We start from the raw sequence: 18,147 nt of genomic DNA, 5'->3' as shown, positions 1-18,147 counted from the left end.
AAAGGAAAGCTAAGAGCTTTTGAATCTATCAAGTTTTAGTGTTTGATTTTGCAAGAGTCATCTTTGAACGAGCATAACTTGATAAATATATGGTATTTTCGCAGATTTAGACCCACCAAATTGTATAGGATCGAATTAGATTTCTAACGATACAAATTTTACCAAAATCCGACACCCGAGCAAGAAGTTATGGCTTTGCAAAATAGTGTGTGTCGCCTAACAAATCACCTAAGGCTACTGGAATGGTTATGCCATAAGTTGTGCGACGCACAACCTAACTTATGCCATAAGTTGTGCGACGCACAACCTAACTTATGCCATAAGTTGTGTGACGCACAACCTAACTTATTCCATAAGTAATGTGATGAACGATCTAGCTTACGCGATAAGTTTTGCGCCGCATACCTTATGGCCCAAGTAACGTAAAAACCCCATTTTTGAGTTATTTTAAGGGCAAAATGGGTATTCCCCACCCCTATATAAGCCTATAACATGGTATTTAGCCCCAAATCAATCAAAATATAGTCACTTCTCTCAAAATTCTCTCAATAACAAGTTAGGGTTCTCAATTGGGGATTCAAATTCAAGAAAATTCCACGTAAATCTTCACGGAATCAAGAACTAACGAATGCATAGTATTGATTTATGAATTCCTTTCATTCATAAAGCTCAAGAACCCTATTTCAAATTATAAATCATGATGTTTATGTTGTAGGTTGTTTGTAACCATGTTTATCTTGTTGTATGATTCTCAAGTTGGTGTCTTTATGTATTTTTCATGAAACTACGTTAGCATGCAAGTTGAAATCCATGAATTGAGTTGTTTATGATGTGTAATTTGATGATTACACCTATTCCCTAAGTTGTGCATGTAAGGTGTTTGATAAAATGCCTAAAAGGATAGAAATTATGTATTATAGCTCAATTGTGATCCATATGATAAGTGCATGTTTTACCCTTATGTTTAAATGACTCCCATGCTATTGATGTACAATGTAGATGTTTATTAGAATGCTCATGATGTTAGAGTATAGAATTATGACATTGATTACATGCATTCCTACCATGCACAAGATTATGATAACCATGTACTTCATGAAATCCCCAACTTATTGTATTATGGATTGTTGATGTTGGTCTTGTATTCAAGAATATCATGCCTTGTCAGTTTCCCCCTATCAAGTCTGGGGGGTACTTGTACCCAATAATTTAGTTGTGTGCCTAGATCCAGTGTCATGTTTTGACGATATCCTCAGTCAATCCATGTTCAGTAGAATTCAATCAGTCATGTGACTTAGAAAAACTCAGTAATCCAAGTAATCTCAGAAAGCTCAGAAATTCAATAATCTCAGTAGTATTCCGTCAGTCAATGAAACTCAATAAACTCAGTCCAATTTAATTCAGTTAATCATGTTCAGTGTCTATTCAGATGGGAGTAAGATTTAGCACCAAGTGAACCCAAGGATGAGGACACACACTGACAGTTGACGGTGTGATCCTTAAAAGCAATCCTTGCATTCCAGAACTATGTATCCAGCATAGGTTGAGACATCAACACTGACATATGAGGGTTGATGAGGTGGATAAACACTGTCAGATGAGGGTCCCAACATTCTCTCTTAGGGACACTGCCAGATGAGGGTCACCGATAGCTTATCTTTACCAGTGGCGCGGTATTGACACCATTCTAATTGGGGTTACAGATTGGAGCCCAACTCAGCTATAATGTGTTATTTGGGGAATGTCAGTTAGATGACTACTTCCCACAATCTTAGTTTCATTAAAAAAACTCAGATAGTTCTTTAGATTTCAGGATTGTCAGATATAGTCAACTCAGCACAGTACGGAACCCAACTAGTTCCATCAGAATCTAGATTATCATATATAGTTTCTCAGTATCAGTTATCAGTAACTCATGTTATCAGTAATTAGACTCAGTAGTCTGTACCATCATGAATTCAGTTACAGTCACTTATTCATGCATGTATTCTCACGTTCATGTTATACAGTCAGTTAGCATTGTTCATGCATTTGAACCCTTTTTATTCAGCCTACCTCACATGCATTTCATTACATTCAATCATACTAACGCATTTGTGCTATGGTGTTTTATTCTATACTATAGGTTCAGAAGCACGAGTATCAGTAGCATTCTAGTTTTAGAAATCAGAGTTAGTAGTGAGTCCTCATCCTTCGAGGACATGATTATTACTTTATTTCTTCATTACATAGTTTATTTCAGTAGTTGGAGTTAGTTTGGGACATGTCTCATCAACCCCTTATTTAGACAATTCAGTTTTAGAGGCTTTTCAGACTACAGTATGTTCAGATAATTTTGTTTCAGTTTGTTTTGGTATTGATATACCATACTTTCAGATGTTATATTTTATCATTTTTGAACCTTATGGCCTTTCACCCTTTATTTCTATATTTATACAATATATTATGCAGTGTTCAGGTACATATATTAGTCATGGGTTAGCTTGTGGTCCTTCGAGGTCATGAGCACCGTGTAGAACTCTGGGTACCAGATTCGGGGCATTACAAACTTGGTATCATAGCCTATGGTTCAACAATATCCTAGGAAGTCTGAAAAGCCACATCTAGTAGATTCTTGTGCATAGGTGTGTTGTGCCCTACACTTATGTCCAGGAGGCTATGAGATATTTTGGGATTAATTTCCCTTCTTTCAGTATTCATGTCGAGCCAGTGAGCATGAGCTCAAATTTAACTCTCAATCTAATCCATTTCTCCCTTTCATTACAGAACATGCCTCCCAAAAGGACCAACAAAAGGAGAACTGAGAATCAGTCAGCACTTCCGCTCGTTCAGGCAGATTCCCTAGACGAGCATGTTTTTCATGGCGAATTCAGCACTGAGTCCCTTACCTTATCTTAATCAATAGTAGCTCAGAGCAATCAGCAGGATGTTGTCCCACCCAGGCATATGATTCATGCCCACCAGATTGAGGTGGGAAAACATAGAAAGAGATAAAATAAGAGAGCAAGAATAAGTAATTTCAATTTCACTCAGCCTAAGTTAGAGGTGGTAACCGTTATCAGTTTTTCCCAAAGGCATCCATTCTAGTTCCTTCCTCAGTCAGTGCTCCAGTTCCTAAATTCAGAGATAGGGCGCCAGGTCCAAAACCTTAGGGCAGTGGTAGCAGTTCCCAGACTAATCCCCTTTGTCAGACTTGTGGCAAGTATCACAAGGGTATTTGTAGAGTTGGCAGTGATGTTTTCTTCGGATCTGGTGAGTCGGTAACAAAGTTTGATACTGTCCTAAGGCTGGTCCATGAAGTCAGTATAACCATCCTTAAGTTTAGTTCGATTGCCCGAATCAGCAGGGTGCCACATCCAGTGCCACTAATGGGCAACGCCCAAACAGACTCTATGCACTTCAGTCCCAACAGGATCAGGAAAATTCTCCTGATGTAGTCACTGGTATGTTATATTTCTTTCACTTGCATGTTTATGCTTTGCTAGATCCAGGAGCTTCCTTGTCTTTGTTACTCCTTATATAGTAGTTGATTTAGGAGTCAGTCCCGAAATTCTAGCAGAGCCCTTCTCAGTCTCTATCCTAGTGGGTAAAACCATCATAGCCCAGTGGGTATATAGGAACTGCTCGGTTATGGTATCTCAGAAAGTCACTTTAGGAGACTTAGTCAAATTAGAGATTACTGATTTTGAATATTACTCTCGGCACGGATTTGGCTTTGTTCCTTCTATGCCACAGTCAACTGCAGAAATAGAATAGTCCAGTTTTAGTTTCCGAATAAACCTGTCCTAGAATGGAGGGGTAGTACTTCAGCTTTTAGAGGTTAGCTTATTTCCTACCTTCGGGCAAGAAAAATGATATCTAAAGGATGTGTTTATCATCTTGTTCATGTTAAGGACTCTAGCTCCGAAACTCCCATTCTTGAATCGGTCCTAGTCATGAATTAATATTCACATGTCTTTCCCAAAAATCTTCTAGGAATTTCTCTCGAAAGGGAAACAGACTTCGGCATTGATTTTTTTCCAGATACTCAGCTCATATCTATTTCGCCATATAGAATGGCACCAGCAAAACTCAGGAACTGAAATAACAACTGAAAGATCTCCTAGATGAGGGATTCATCAGACCCAATATTTCCCCGTGGGGTGCACCAATCTTATTCGTGCGAAAGAAAGATGGTTCCCTCAGAATGTGCAATGATTACCATCTGCTCAATAAAGTCATGGTCAGGAACAAGTATCCACTTCCTAGAATCAATGACTTGTTTGACCAACTTCATAGTGTCAGTTAATTTCTCTAAGATAGACCTCAGATCAGGTTATCATCAGCTCAGGGTCATAGAAGGTGACATTTCAAAAATGGCTTTTCGAACTCGGTATGATCACTTTGAATTCTTAGTCATGTCATTTGGTCTTACCAATTCCCCAGCAGCTTTCATAGATTTGATGAACCGAGTGTTCAACCAGTACTTGGACATGTTTGTCATAGTCTTCATAGATGACATCCTTGTCTATTATCGAAATAAGTATGATCCTGCAGACCATCACAGAATAGTATTACAGACCCTCAAAACCCATCAGTTATCATGATATTTATTCATGCCCCATAAGTCAGCTCTATAATCATCACTCATATTCATGCACATTAGTAAAAATCATGTACGCTTACAGTTCCTATTATAAGGAGTTCCAGTTCACTCAGTGTTACAAATCATGTTCTAGGAGAACAAAAATTTCAGACTCAGGTCATGTAGTTCATGAATCATACACTCATGTCATGCTTTACAATATGCACATGACTCATGCTCCACTCCTAATGAACAGCCAAACTCAGACTATGTCACGTATACCCTTAGTTTAGATCCCTTGGTGATTTCGTTGGGATGATGTTCTATCCCTCGAGTCTCAGTTACGGAGTCAGTTCAGTAATCAATATTCAGTAAAGGACTCAGATAGTCCTACAAAATCATGGCTTTCAGCTATCAGTTACTTAACCATCAGAATTTAGTACTTCAGTACCAATCTAAACCTCAGTTATTATAAACCAGTATTCAGTCCCAACTATAGTCTTAGTTACAGCCACAGTCTCAATTACCGTCTTAGCTACAATCTCAGTCCCAGTCCTATCCCATAATCAGGTCGATAACTTAATTCAATTTTGGGTTTACTCGACCATAGGGTATAGTTATCAGTCACTCAGTTGTTAGCCTTCCAGTACCTCAATTTACAAGACTATTCTAGAATCGTGTTGTACTCCTGGTGTTGCATTCTTAAATAATACAGTTACCCTTAATTCATGCTCAGTTATCTCATGTCACTCAGTCAGTCCTTATCTCCTATGCATAATGCTCTGCAGTTGCAGTCCAGTTATTCAAGACTAAGTACAGTTCTATCTTGCAGACCCAGTATTTATCTATCAGTCATTCAGTTAATTAGATAAGTTAGTATGTTTAGACATTCGTTCTCGGCGCTCATGCAAATATTTTTAGTAGTCTCAGGTGAAGAAGTACTTTAGTTAAGTATAAGTTTTCAGTATGAGTTAGATCAAGCAGCCAGTAATTCAGTTTAGCAATCAAGCAACAAGTTTGTATGGTGTGGTTTCCCATTTTTCCACCTAGTCCTACTATCAAAAATCTTAGGAATGTAACTATTCCAAGATAGAAAGTCCCAGTAGTTGCAAAATCAGCTTAGTTCACGTATTATGTATCAGTTTCAGATCCCAGATATTCAGTCACAATTTAGTTCATAGGTTCCCTTTGCATCGTCCTAGTTTCCCTCAATATCTCAGTTAAGTCAGTATTCTTCTAGGGACATAACGTCCCAAGGGTGAGATGCTCTATAACCCTCGAGCTATCATTCCCTAAACCCTCTAATTTCTCTTCACGTAATGAATCCAGTTTGGAGTTGTGGGTACCCATAGGTTGACCCTCTACCTCCAATATCAGCAGTAAGCCTTGTAATAAATGTCTCAGTTTAGTTCACGATACCAAGTCCATGTCACATATTACAGATTCAGCCTTGTTCTCATATTCCCATTCATGTGTGTTCAGAAAGGATCTTGAGATGAGGTCAAAAAATTTTATGTGTTTGAAAATCTCTCCCATGAAGGGAGTGAAGAGATTCGTCAAGAAGGGAAGGCTCAGTGCCTGATATGTCGGTCCCTTCAAAATTCTCAATCACTTTGGCAAAGTAGCTTATGATATCGAGTCGCCTTTGGATTTATCTTCAGTGCATCCGGTTTTTCATGTCTTCTTGCTTAAAAAGCATAGGTGACCCAGCAGTCGTAGTCCCTGTTGAGGGCGTAGACATTCAGAACAACCTCTCTTTTGAAGAGATTCCAGTTGAAATTCTTGACCACCATGACTCGCTGACTGAGGGACAAAGAAGTCCCTCTAGTCAAAGTTCTTTGGCGGAATCAGTCCATTGAGGGAGCTACTTGGGAAGAAGAAGCGGATATGTGAACCAAGTATCCTCACCTCTTCTCCACTAACTCAGACTCATCTCAAGATAATGGTTTTTCTTAAGCTTATTCAGTTTCATGTTCAAATTTCAGTTACAAGCCAGTTTCATGCTCAGATTCCCATCATAAACTTGGTATCAAATGCCATTGCATATCCAGTCACGTGTTCATGCATTATATTAGTCATGTATTCATGCATCGTATATGCATTCTCCTTGTGAGAAACTCAGTTTATCAAAAATACCAGTTATGCATTCATGAATCAGTTTAGTCATGAAAATATGCATCATATATGCATGCTCCGTATAATACAATCATCTTATCAGTGATGTCAGTCATGTAATCATATTTCAGTTGTTCATGTTCAGTGTGTACTTTAGTTATCATTTCTCCCCTCTCAGTCAATACCATTCGAGGACAAATGTTCCCAAGAGGGAGATATTATAACACCCCATATATTTCTAAGCTAGAAAATGAACCATTATTTCTACATATGAAACCTCTTATCCTGTGATTCTTATTTGATTACATGACTTACAATGAGTATCCTAGTGAGAAGAGAGCTTATGATGTGTTAAGCATGTTCATAAGAGTCACTTAGAGTAAGGAAAGTTAAGAGCTTTTGAATCCATCAAGTTTTAGTTTTTGATTTAGCAAGAGTCATCTTTAAATGAGTATAACTTGATACATATGTGGTATTTAGCAGATTTAGATCCACCAAATTGTAGAGGATCGAATTAGCTTTCCAACGATACCAATATTACCAAAATCTGACACCCGAGCAAGAAGTTATAGCTCTGCAAAGTGGAGTGCGTCGCCTAACAAATCGCCTAAGGCTACTGGAATGGTTATGCCATAAGTTATGTGACACACAACCTAAATTATGCCATAAGTTGTGCGGCGCACAACCTAACTTATGCCATAAGTTTTGCTATGTACAACCAAGCTTACGCGATAAGTTGAGTGCCACATACCTTATGGCCCAAGTGGCGTAAACACCCCATTTTTGAGTTATTTTAAGGGCAGAATAGGTATTTACCACCCCTATATAAGCCTATAACACGGGATTTAGCCCCAATTCAACCTAAATATAGTCACTTCTCTCAAAATTCTCTTAAGAATAAGTTAGGGTTCTCAATTGGGGATTCAAATTCAAGAAAATTCCAATGTAAGTCTTAGCAAAATCAAAACTAAGGTATACATAGTGTTGATTTATGGATTCCTTTCATTCATAAAGCTCAAGATTCCTAGTTCAAATTATAAATCAAGATGTTTATATTGTGGGTTATTTGTAATCATGTTTATCTTGTTGTATGATTCCCAAGTTGGGGTCTTTATGTATTTTTCATGAAACTATGTTAGCATGCAAGTTGAAATCCATGAATTGAGTTGTTTATGATGTGTAATTTAATTATTACACCTATGCCCTAAGTTGTGCATGTAAGGTATTTATTGTGTATTATAGCTCAATTGTGATCAATATGATAAGTGCATGTTTTACCCTTATGTTTAAATGACTCTCATGCTATTGATGTGCAATGTAGATATTTATTGGAATGCTCATGATGTTAGAGTATGAAATTATGACATTGATTACATGCTTTCCTACCATGCACAAGATTATGATAACCATGTACTTCATGAAATCCCCAACTTATTGTATTATGGATTGTTGATTTTGGTCTTGTATTCAAGAATGTCATGCCCTGTCAGTCTTCTCCTATCGAGTCCTGGGGTACTTGTACCCGACAATTTAGCTGTGTGTCTAGAGCCAACGTCATATTTTCATGATATCCTTAGTCAAGCCATGCTCAATAGAATTCAGTCTGTCATGTGACTCAGGAAAACTCAATAATCTAAGTAATCTCAAAAAGCTCAGAAATTCAATAATCTCAGTAGTATTCCATCAGTAAACGAAACTCAATAAACTCAGTCCAGTTCAGTTTAGTTAATCATGTTCAGTGTCTATTCATATGGGAAAAGGATTTAGCACCGAGTGAACCCAAGGATGAGGACACACACTGACAGTTGAGGGTGTGATCCTTAGAAGCAATCCTAGCGTTTTAGAACTATGTAGATAGCATAGGTAGAGACATCAACACTGACATATGAGGGTTGATGAGGTGGATAAACACTATCAGATGAGTGTCCCACCATTCTCTTTTGGGGACACTGCTAGATGAGGGTCACCGACAACTTGTCTTTACCAGTGGCGCGATATTGACACCCTTCTAATTGGGGTTACAGATTGGACCCTAACTCAGCTATAATGCGTTATTTGGGGCTTGTCGGTTCGATGACTAATTCCCACAGTCTAAGTCTCAGTAAAAGAACTCAGATAGTTCTTCAAATTTCAGAACTATCAAATACAGTCAACTCAGCATAGTATGGAACCCAACTAGTTCCATCAGAACCTAGACTATCAGATATAGTTGCTCAGTATCATTTATATCTGTTATCAGTAAATCATGTTATTAGTAATCAGACTCAGTTGTCTGTACCATCACGAATTTAGTTACAGTCATTTATTCATGCATGTATTCTCACATTCTTATTATACAGTCAGTTAGCATTGTTCATGTATTTGAACCCCTTGCATTCAGCCTACCTCATATATATATACCATTACATTCAATCGTACTGATGCATTTTCGCTATGGTGTTTTATTCTATACCATAGGTTTAGAAGTACGAGCTCCAAAGCATCAGAAGCATTCTAGTTTCAGCATTCAGAGTTAGAAGTGAGTCCTCATCCTTTGAGGACACGATTATTACTTTATTTCTTCATTACATAGTTTATTTTAGTAGTTGGAGTTAGTTGGGGACATGTCCCATCAACTCCTTATTCAGACAGTTCAGTTTTAGAGGCTTTTCAGACTACAGTATGTTCAGACAGTTTTGTTTCAGTTTGTTTTGGTATTGATATACCATACTTTCAGATGTTATGTTTTATCAGTTTTGAATCTTATGGCCTTTCAACCTTTATTTATGCATTTATACAATATATTATGCAGTGTTTAGGTACAGATATTAGTCATGGGTTAACTTGTGGTCCTTCTTGGTCATGAACACCGTGTTGCGCTCTGGGTACCAGATTCGGGGCGTTACAACTATCCTGTGGATTGTGTAGTGAAGTACATTTAGATAACCTAATGCAGATTTTTCTCGACCAACGAACCATAACCTTTTCCCACTCTTCCCTCTACCGTGCCTCTCGCTTGCGCTCCAAATAGCACCATCTTTTCTTTTCTAAGTGACCTAATTTACACTAAATTATATGCAAAAAAATTTTATCGAAATCATGATATTATATCATACACACACACACCCAAAGAGTCTACCGGTGTTATATTCCTTCCTAATCTAATCCCATACCAATCCCACCAGCATTTTACATCCATCCTGGACCTGAGGGTATAAGAGAAAAACATTATCCCATTTTCAAAAATAAAAACCAAAAGACTACAAGTGAGTGTGAGTGCCAAATGATGAGAAGCCCTGGACAGGCATCCATTCTCAAAACTCACAAGTACGTATTCTAGGCATCAAAAACAATCACCTTATTCATCATATATTACTTCATCTTGAGCACATCAAAGCTTTAGCAAAAAGTGTAGTAATATTTACATTAGATAATGAGGAAGAAAAACATATCACGAGAAGGACAAGGAAAGCCTACCTCAGGTAACAGCCACCACCTCTTTCTTTTGTCAGACCAAAGTCAACAAACATAGCCTGTTTAGTATCAAAGTCAAGATTAGAGCATGATTGAAATCACAATTACACAATATCTTAATTGTATATACCTTTGCATGTCCAATGTATAAAAATCCATTAGGTTTAGGAGGAAAGCACATCTGAACTTTTCCTCCAGTCGCTTTCATATGCTTTTCAAGTAGATCTTTGGAACTGCACGCTCGAAGCACTGAACGGTCACTGAAATATACTTCTGTATGCACCTGAGTATCAGGACAGCAAATTCTCATATACTAAAAATAAGATCATAGCTAAGAATCTTGCATAAATTCGCATAAAGAGCTTAAAAGTGGAGGAATTTAACAACAATAAATTGTGTTAATCCAACAACTGATACTACAAATATGCCAACTATCCTAACAAGCGATTACCTAAGTTTTACAACCAAACGGAACTTGCCTATGATAAATGAATGAGGAAAATGTGGGAAGCTATACATATTTAAGGACCCAAAAATGATGGAAAAATAAAATTCTCATATGCATAACTACAGCTGTAGAAAGAGGACAAGCAGACCAGTACCATATCATTTACAAACTATTAAGGATGTTCTCATGCAGCCAAAATATATTTGTTATTCTAGTTTAAAAAGCAATGTATGTAATCATGTAAAAGATTAAATCCTGGAAATAGCACTAAGATTTAAGTAAAGAAAATATCACAATATTAAGATTTAAACTTGAGACTGACAGATTAGATTTATAAACACGAGTACACGACAATGGATATAACATAAGCTTAAGAACCTTATAATTTTCCTCAGGTGAAGGGAAGATCAAGTATGGATTTAGTTCTTCCTCAGACTACTTTGCTGCAGAGGTCTCCTCAACTTTAGCTTTATCCTATATAAGATGAAGAAAAACTGTAACTCAGACTAGCTTAGGAAAAGTAATATTAGATGAAAAATCTCTACTTAAACATGTGATCAGCAAAAGGTAGGACATGGCTCTATAACCCTTAATATATATATATATGTATATATGTATATTAGATGAAGCAGCACCTCAGTTTTCACAGGCTTCTCTTTCTTATTTTTAACAGGTTTTTCATTATCTGCTGTAGTTCTTTCCCCGAGTAATTTATACAGCTCGAGATCTACTACTTCCTGTGACAATAAATAATCTTAAAATATCCAAAAAGAAGCACAATGCAAAATCCATCTTATAATTGAAACCACTTATAGCTCATAAATTAGCCTAACCATTGATCACAAAAAGAAAACGTACCTTGACAACATTTGAATCTGCCCACGGCAACTTCTTTCGAACATGACCAAAGAGTTCACCAACTATTAAGGAGAGATTAGATAAAAGCATATTAGGTAAGTTATTTTCTTATGCCTATTGTTCTGTATAATTGCTAGCATTTCTGAGTTCTCAACGTTCAATAAATTGCATATAAACTCACAGATATAGATTATCCAATCAGAGAAAAAACAACTAGGTAAGTTCTACAAGCAGTAATACTGACCATTGGTTTTATAACGTTGTTCTAATATATTGGCCCTCTTCTCTTCAAAGACCTCACTCACAGCACGTTCAATGTCTTCCTTGGATACCTCAACACCTGCTCAAAATTATAGAAAATACATATAACCTTTATTTTGAAAGGAACATATGTTATTCTTTCTAGAAAAGAGTAATTCAAACCCACCACCATCACCCCGCCCCAAAAGTTTACCTCAGTGATAATATAAGAGATACGTCAATCTAATGTCATAAATATTATATAGTCGAACTTGAGCAAAGATGATTTGTTCTTACCAACACCACAAGCCTCTTCAAAATCATGGACCTTCAGATTTTCAGAGGCGGATGCAAAAAGGTAGGCAAATGCAGTTTCTATTTGAAGGGACTTCAATTAATCATATCAGCCTCAATACTTTTACAAGTCTAACTCCGACAAAATAGGACTTGTACTGCAAGTGCAATAGAAAATAATGATTTACAAAAGTTAAGTGACACCCTATTGCTATACTTGCATAAACAAACCACCAAGTAAAATAGATAAACAGAGGCTTTGGTGAACAACAAACCTTTGTAGATACAATGTACTGAAGATTTAGTTTGCGTGCACCTCGTATATGAAGCTAGTCTTTATATAAGCATTTTAACAACAAAAATGCAGTCATTACAGTAAAGCTCCGTATGATCTCAACTTAAAGTAGCAGCTTCACAATATTGACAAAACTAAATAGTCAAATGAAACCATACTCTCTGCTAATATCGAAAATTATCCCAAACCCAGATGAAAATACATCAGATTAATTGAAACTAACACAACCCATTAACATATAATGAGAAAACACAAAACAAGTTGTAATAAACCTAGACTCCTTTTGTTCATTGACATGAAACCATAAAAAGTTCATTAAGAATCGATCAATTTGCCCTACTCTCGAATGAGACTTTCAGCACACATACTATAGAGAAGACAAATGAAGAACCACACATTTTCAATCACTAAGCATCCAATATATACAATCAAAAACAAGTCCAAAAGGACATCCCAACACTACGAGCACAAGGATGTACAAGAAAACACATTGGAACCGCTAAAGCACGATGACTAATCTACAGGCAATACAAACTGAATTACACAACAAAAACAGAGTAAAGTAGAGCTCACCGAAGGAAATCGAGTATCAATTTGAGAACGTCACAGCGAATAGATGAGAGAATTGTGCACGTACAGTGAATCGAGAAGAGTAATTTGAGAGATGCAAATTAGGGCTAATTAATTTTGTTAATTATTACAGAGAACGATCTATTCATATGTTTTAAGGGAGAAGCTGAATAGTACTGTTTTAATTTTTTTAATTACATTTTATGTTTAATTTAATAATTAGCGCCCAATTACGATTTTATTAATAATTAAAATTTTGGCGGCATTTCTTTTTCCCACTTAAGATTCCAAATTATCAATAGGGACCAGGTTTTATACCTTCGCAATAAATTGCACATTTAGGGACCGGAATATAATTTCGTCTCAATAAATATATTTTTTGAGACAAGATTATATTCTGGTCCCTAAATGTTGGTCTGGTCCCTAAATGTTGGTCTTAAATAGACCTTTTTGTTGTAGTGTGACTAAGTCTCCAACATTTAGTGAATTTTTCAGGTTCTAAGCTTCTTAAGCACGTAGTAGGAGCTGAACTGAACTAAGAAAAGTACGGGGTATTACAGTTACCCCAAAGCTCCAGGGGGAGTAAACTTTACTAATGAGGAAACATGGAATAAGGTTGACATTTGTACGCAATTGTGGAACTTAGGTTTAAAGAAGGATAAACTTTGGGTAAAATGAGTGCACGCATACTATGAAGGGATGTGTGTGATATGAGAAGCTTAATGTAAACAAGCATCATGGCTAGTACAAAAGGTAGTGAAGGCTGCCCAATATATACAAGAAGCCGGAGTAGATGAATGACTTGCTGGATGTGGAGCAGTTTTCAATACATAAGTTATATCATCAACTCAGAGGCCACTATGACAAAGTCCCTCGGAGATGAATGGTCTGTAATAATAGTGGTGCTTCTAAGTGGATTTTCTTATTAATACTGGCTACTCACAACAAGCTCTATGCGAAGGATAGATTAGAAAAATGGGGCAGGAATGTCAATCTAATATGCCTGTTATGTAATGTACAGGAAGAGAGTGTCAACAACTAGTTCTTCCTATGTGATGTATCGACTGGAATTTGGACGAGGATGCTAATGTGGCAAGGAATATATAGGCAGGACGCGCTGGGAAGAAGAGTTACAATGGGTATAGGTGCATTGGCGAGGAGAACCCTAAAGGTTAAAGTATATAGGATGGTGCTCGGTGGAACCATCTATTCTCTATGGTAGAAAAGGAACAAGAGAGTATTCTAAAGCAAACAAAGACCAACGGATGTTATTATTACAGTTAGTGCAGGAACTATGTCTTAGAGAGTCAGTGAAGCAGAAACTGGGGGGTGTATTTTAGCGACTTAATTACTATCCCTAGAAGTCAGTAGCATAGAACAAAGGTGAAAATTAATTTGTAATGCTTGAGGCGTTTTGGTCCAAGCTCATGTGTAATGAAAATTCGTTTATTGCCAAAAAAAAAAAAAAAATACTGAACTTAAATGTAGCACATCATCATGGGTTACAAAGGATCTGCTTAACATGATGTTGAAGTGTGGAAGGGGACCCGTAAGAGTGCCAACTCGGGTGAAGTTTGCCATGACTAGTACTTCCTTTATTCCTTTTTATATGCTCCGATTTCTCTTTTAGAGAAACAATACAAATTTTGACCAACATTTTAAGATATATTTCTTAATCAAATTGAAAAAAGAAAAATTAAATTTATCCAACCTAATTTAGCTTTTAACTTGGTCAAATTAACTAATGAAAAACAAATAAAGCATATAAAAAATGAAGAAAGTGGTGCCCGAGAAGGGAAAAAGGCAAAGTAAAAGAGATGGAATAGGTGAGTAATGAATATGGTGCCTTAAATAAGATAAGCTTAATCGAAGAGTGAAAAGACTCTTTAGTTTCTTTTCTCCTTTAAAACGTTTGACTAGCATGATTTATAAGGATAAAGAATAAAAATTGTTGTAGATTGTAGATTGTAGATGAGGCTATTTCAGTTAATTGGTCATGCTCTCAGTTTATATGTTTTTGGTCGCAGATTCAACTCCAGCCAGCCTCTTTGAAAGAAAAAAAAAATATGTCAAAAGAACCATAAGAAATTAAAATTTAGTTGTTATAAAGTCTAAATTGACATATGAGAAATCTTGTAAAAATATTTTTAATATTTTTAAAATAATATTTTTTATTTGATATGCAAAAAATATTTTTAAAATAATATTTTTTATTTGATATGCAATATAAAACCATAAGAAAGAATTATTTTACTAGACATAAAAGGGTTATTAAAAATAAATAAAATAATTAAAACTTAATAATAATTAAGTGAATTGGATTAGGATTAACATTTTAGTCAATTTCAGTCAACTTATTTCGACACAAACTTTTGGATCGATCAATAGCCACTCTAATTATTATCTTAACCTGTTTTAATCTATCTAAATTGAACGAATTTGGCACCTCTAATTGGTTAGAACATATTGAGAAGTCCAAGAGAAATCATAAATTTGCGAAATTGACATAAACTTTTTTCTTTTATTTGCGAAATAAATTTCAAAAACACATTTATTTGAATATTTTAGAAGTTTTTATAAATATTTTTTAAAAAAAGTGGTCCTATCCCATAAAAGCTAGGATGAAAATATTTATTCATTGGAATTAAAGCGGGGGTTGATAGACTATGTCCCACTTGGGGATCTGATTCAGATGAGTCAGGTGATGAAGAAATTGATGAAACTACACTCATGACAATTGGAGATTTGGACTTGGAAGAAGAAGATGGTACTTTTGAGGTAAGTATACTTGAGCTTAAAGAAAAATTGCATTTATTTTCAAAAACAAAACTTGTTTCCTTGATGAGTGCTCTAATTGATGATTTCCAAGAATTGACTTCTGATAGGGATGAGTTATTCAACAGTCTTGCAAGTCTCAAATTTGACTTCATTGATTTAGAAGCTTGCAAGAACACTGTTGAAAAAGAAAATTACACTCTTAAGGAATAGGTTGGGCAACTTGATTCCTAAACGTTACTCTTAACTCTGAAGTCCTAAAACTGACACTTACTGAAAAAGAAAAAAAATCAAAAGTAAGGAACAAGAAAATGTTGAACTTGAATTAATCAAGTGCAAATAAGAGTGTAGTGATGCAAAAGAGATGGTAAACAAATTGAGTCAAGAAGTCTCTAAACTAAAATTTGATCTTGAAAGAGCAAACAGGAGGACAAATTCTTCAAGAATTATTCATAAACTGAGTGAAAGAAGTCACAGTGAAAAAGCAGGACTGGGTTTTCACAAAAGCCTTGGTGATACTCAAGATTTGTGTTATATCTGTGGTAATTCTGGATATCCAACTACTGAATGTTCAGTTGCTACCAAAAGCAAATCTAGGAGTATAAATTTGGCAAATAAACTAGCTCAGACCAATAAAAGGGAAACCAAACCTGGTCAGAGAAACAGGTCACGTAACCTATTGTCTCCATGACTAGAAGAAATCTGATTCATACATTTACTCATAAAAAAGGACCCAAGCTTATCTGGATTCCTAAATCTAACCCCTGATTCTCTTTTGCAAGTGAGAGTGAAAGGAAGCAAGAAGCATTGTTACATAGATAGTGCTTGCTCAAGACATATGACTGGTGATAAGAAAAAATTTCTTTCACTCTCCAAAATAAGTAGAGGTGGAGTTCTTTTAGTGATGGCAAAAAGGAAAACATTACAGGAGTTGGAAAGATTAGAACATCTGAATCAAGGGAATTGGAGGATGTTTACCATATGAAGGGATTGAAGCGTAACCCGTTTAGCATATCATAACTGTGTGATAAAGGTAATAAAGTTATACTTCTGCAGGAGTCAAAGTCAAAAGGATGGATACCAAGGAGTTTGTACTTACTGCAAGAAGATACAGAAATATATGCAAAGCTGACATAATGACAATGTCAGGAACAAAACTGACCTGTTTGAGTGCTATAGAAAATGATTCCCTCCTTTGGCACAAAAGGCTTGGACATGCAAGTCTAAAATAATTAAACAAACTGTCTTTCAAAGCTATGGTGTTGGGTTTGCCCAAGACCAAGTTCAGGGAAGAAAAATTTTGCAGTTCTTGTGTAAAAGGAAAGCAAGTAAAGTCATCTTTCAAACTAAAGAACCATGTCAGTACAACCAAGTGCCTTGACCTGATACATATGGATCTGTATGGACCAATGAGGCTTCAAACCAGAGGTAGAAAAAGTAATTCTGAAGAACAGGTTGCACAACATGGTCCATCAACTAAAGAAAATAAACTAGAGGCACCTCAACAGGGGAAACTGATTCTGGAGGCATAATGATAGGGGGAACTGAACCACAAACTACTCTATCTCAAGCCAATCACAGTAATCCGAATAGCTCACAAGGATTCGTCCCAAAAGGATACAAATATCAAGGATCTCATCCTATTGAAAATGTTCTCACTAATCTCACCTCATGGATCACTACAAGATCTGGGTTGAGGAGCATGTGTGCTTTTAAAGATTTTCTATCAGAAATTAAACCAAAGAAGGTGAATAAAGCACTTCTTAATGCATGGTGTGGCATTTAATTCTATCTCTAAAAGATAGAACTGTGATTGGAACTAAGTGGGTGTATATAATAAGTTTAATGAACATGGAACAGTTACAAGGAATAAGGCAAGATTAGTGGTCCGGGGATACAATCAAGAAGAAGGCATATACTTTGATGAGACTTTTGCTCCTGTGGCAAGAATTGAAACAATCAGGCTTTTTGTAACCTTTGTTTCTTATATGGAATTTATACTCTATCAAATGGATGTAAAGAGTGCATTCTTGAATGGAATTCTCAAGGGAGAGGTGTATGTCAAACAACCACCTGGATTTGAGAGTAAGGAATTTCCTGATTATGTTTACAGGCTTAACAAGTCTTTGTATGAACTGAAACAAGCTCCAAGAGCTTGGTATGAAAGATTGTCAAAATTCATTTTGGAGCATAGTCATACTAAAGGTAAAATTGACAATACTCTTTTCTTAAAAACTAATAAAAAAGATTTGTTGGTTGTGCAGGTATATGTTGATGATATTATTTTTTGCTCCACAAATATGAACATGACTCATGACTTTGCTAAACTCATAAGTTGTGAATTTGAGATGGGTATGATGAGTAAGCTAAATTTTTTCTTAGGATTGCAAATCAAACAAACAGCTTCTGGAACCATGATTCATCAATAACAGTATTCCAATCAAATTATCTAATTTCTCCGCCTGGACAAATTTTAAGAACCCTTTTTCTCAATTTTTCCCCGGTTCTCAATCCTTTCCCAACCCCACTTTTCTA

General features: G+C 36.1%; 1 non-coding gene across 5 annotated transcripts in view; it reads right to left on the bottom strand.

Moving 5' to 3' along the window:
- The window catches only part of LOC107842286, a 21,045-nt gene extending 8,023 nt beyond the window's left edge, over positions 1–13,022 (bottom strand). For 4 of the 5 annotated variants that reach the window (XR_007045211.1, XR_007045213.1, XR_007045210.1 and 1 more), the window contains exons 1-8: positions 12,841–13,022; positions 11,976–12,130; positions 11,683–11,778; positions 11,439–11,500; positions 11,216–11,317; positions 10,959–11,054; positions 10,263–10,415; positions 10,136–10,191 (exon numbers count right to left, since the gene is read on the bottom strand). This is a non-coding gene — a transcript (uncharacterized LOC107842286). The remainder of the gene's footprint in view (positions 1–10,135; positions 10,192–10,262; positions 10,416–10,958; positions 11,055–11,215; positions 11,318–11,438; positions 11,501–11,682; positions 11,779–11,975; positions 12,131–12,840) is intronic. The other variant, XR_007045214.1, reaches the window with a different exon arrangement.
- Positions 13,023–18,147: the final 5,125 nt, after the last annotated feature.

This window comes from Capsicum annuum, chromosome 9 (assembly GCF_002878395.1).
Source record: "Capsicum annuum cultivar UCD-10X-F1 chromosome 9, UCD10Xv1.1, whole genome shotgun sequence".
Lineage (NCBI taxonomy): Eukaryota > Viridiplantae > Streptophyta > Magnoliopsida > Solanales > Solanaceae > Capsicum > Capsicum annuum.
Note: the sequence above shows the minus strand (reverse complement) of the source record. Positions and strands in the feature narration are given on the sequence as shown.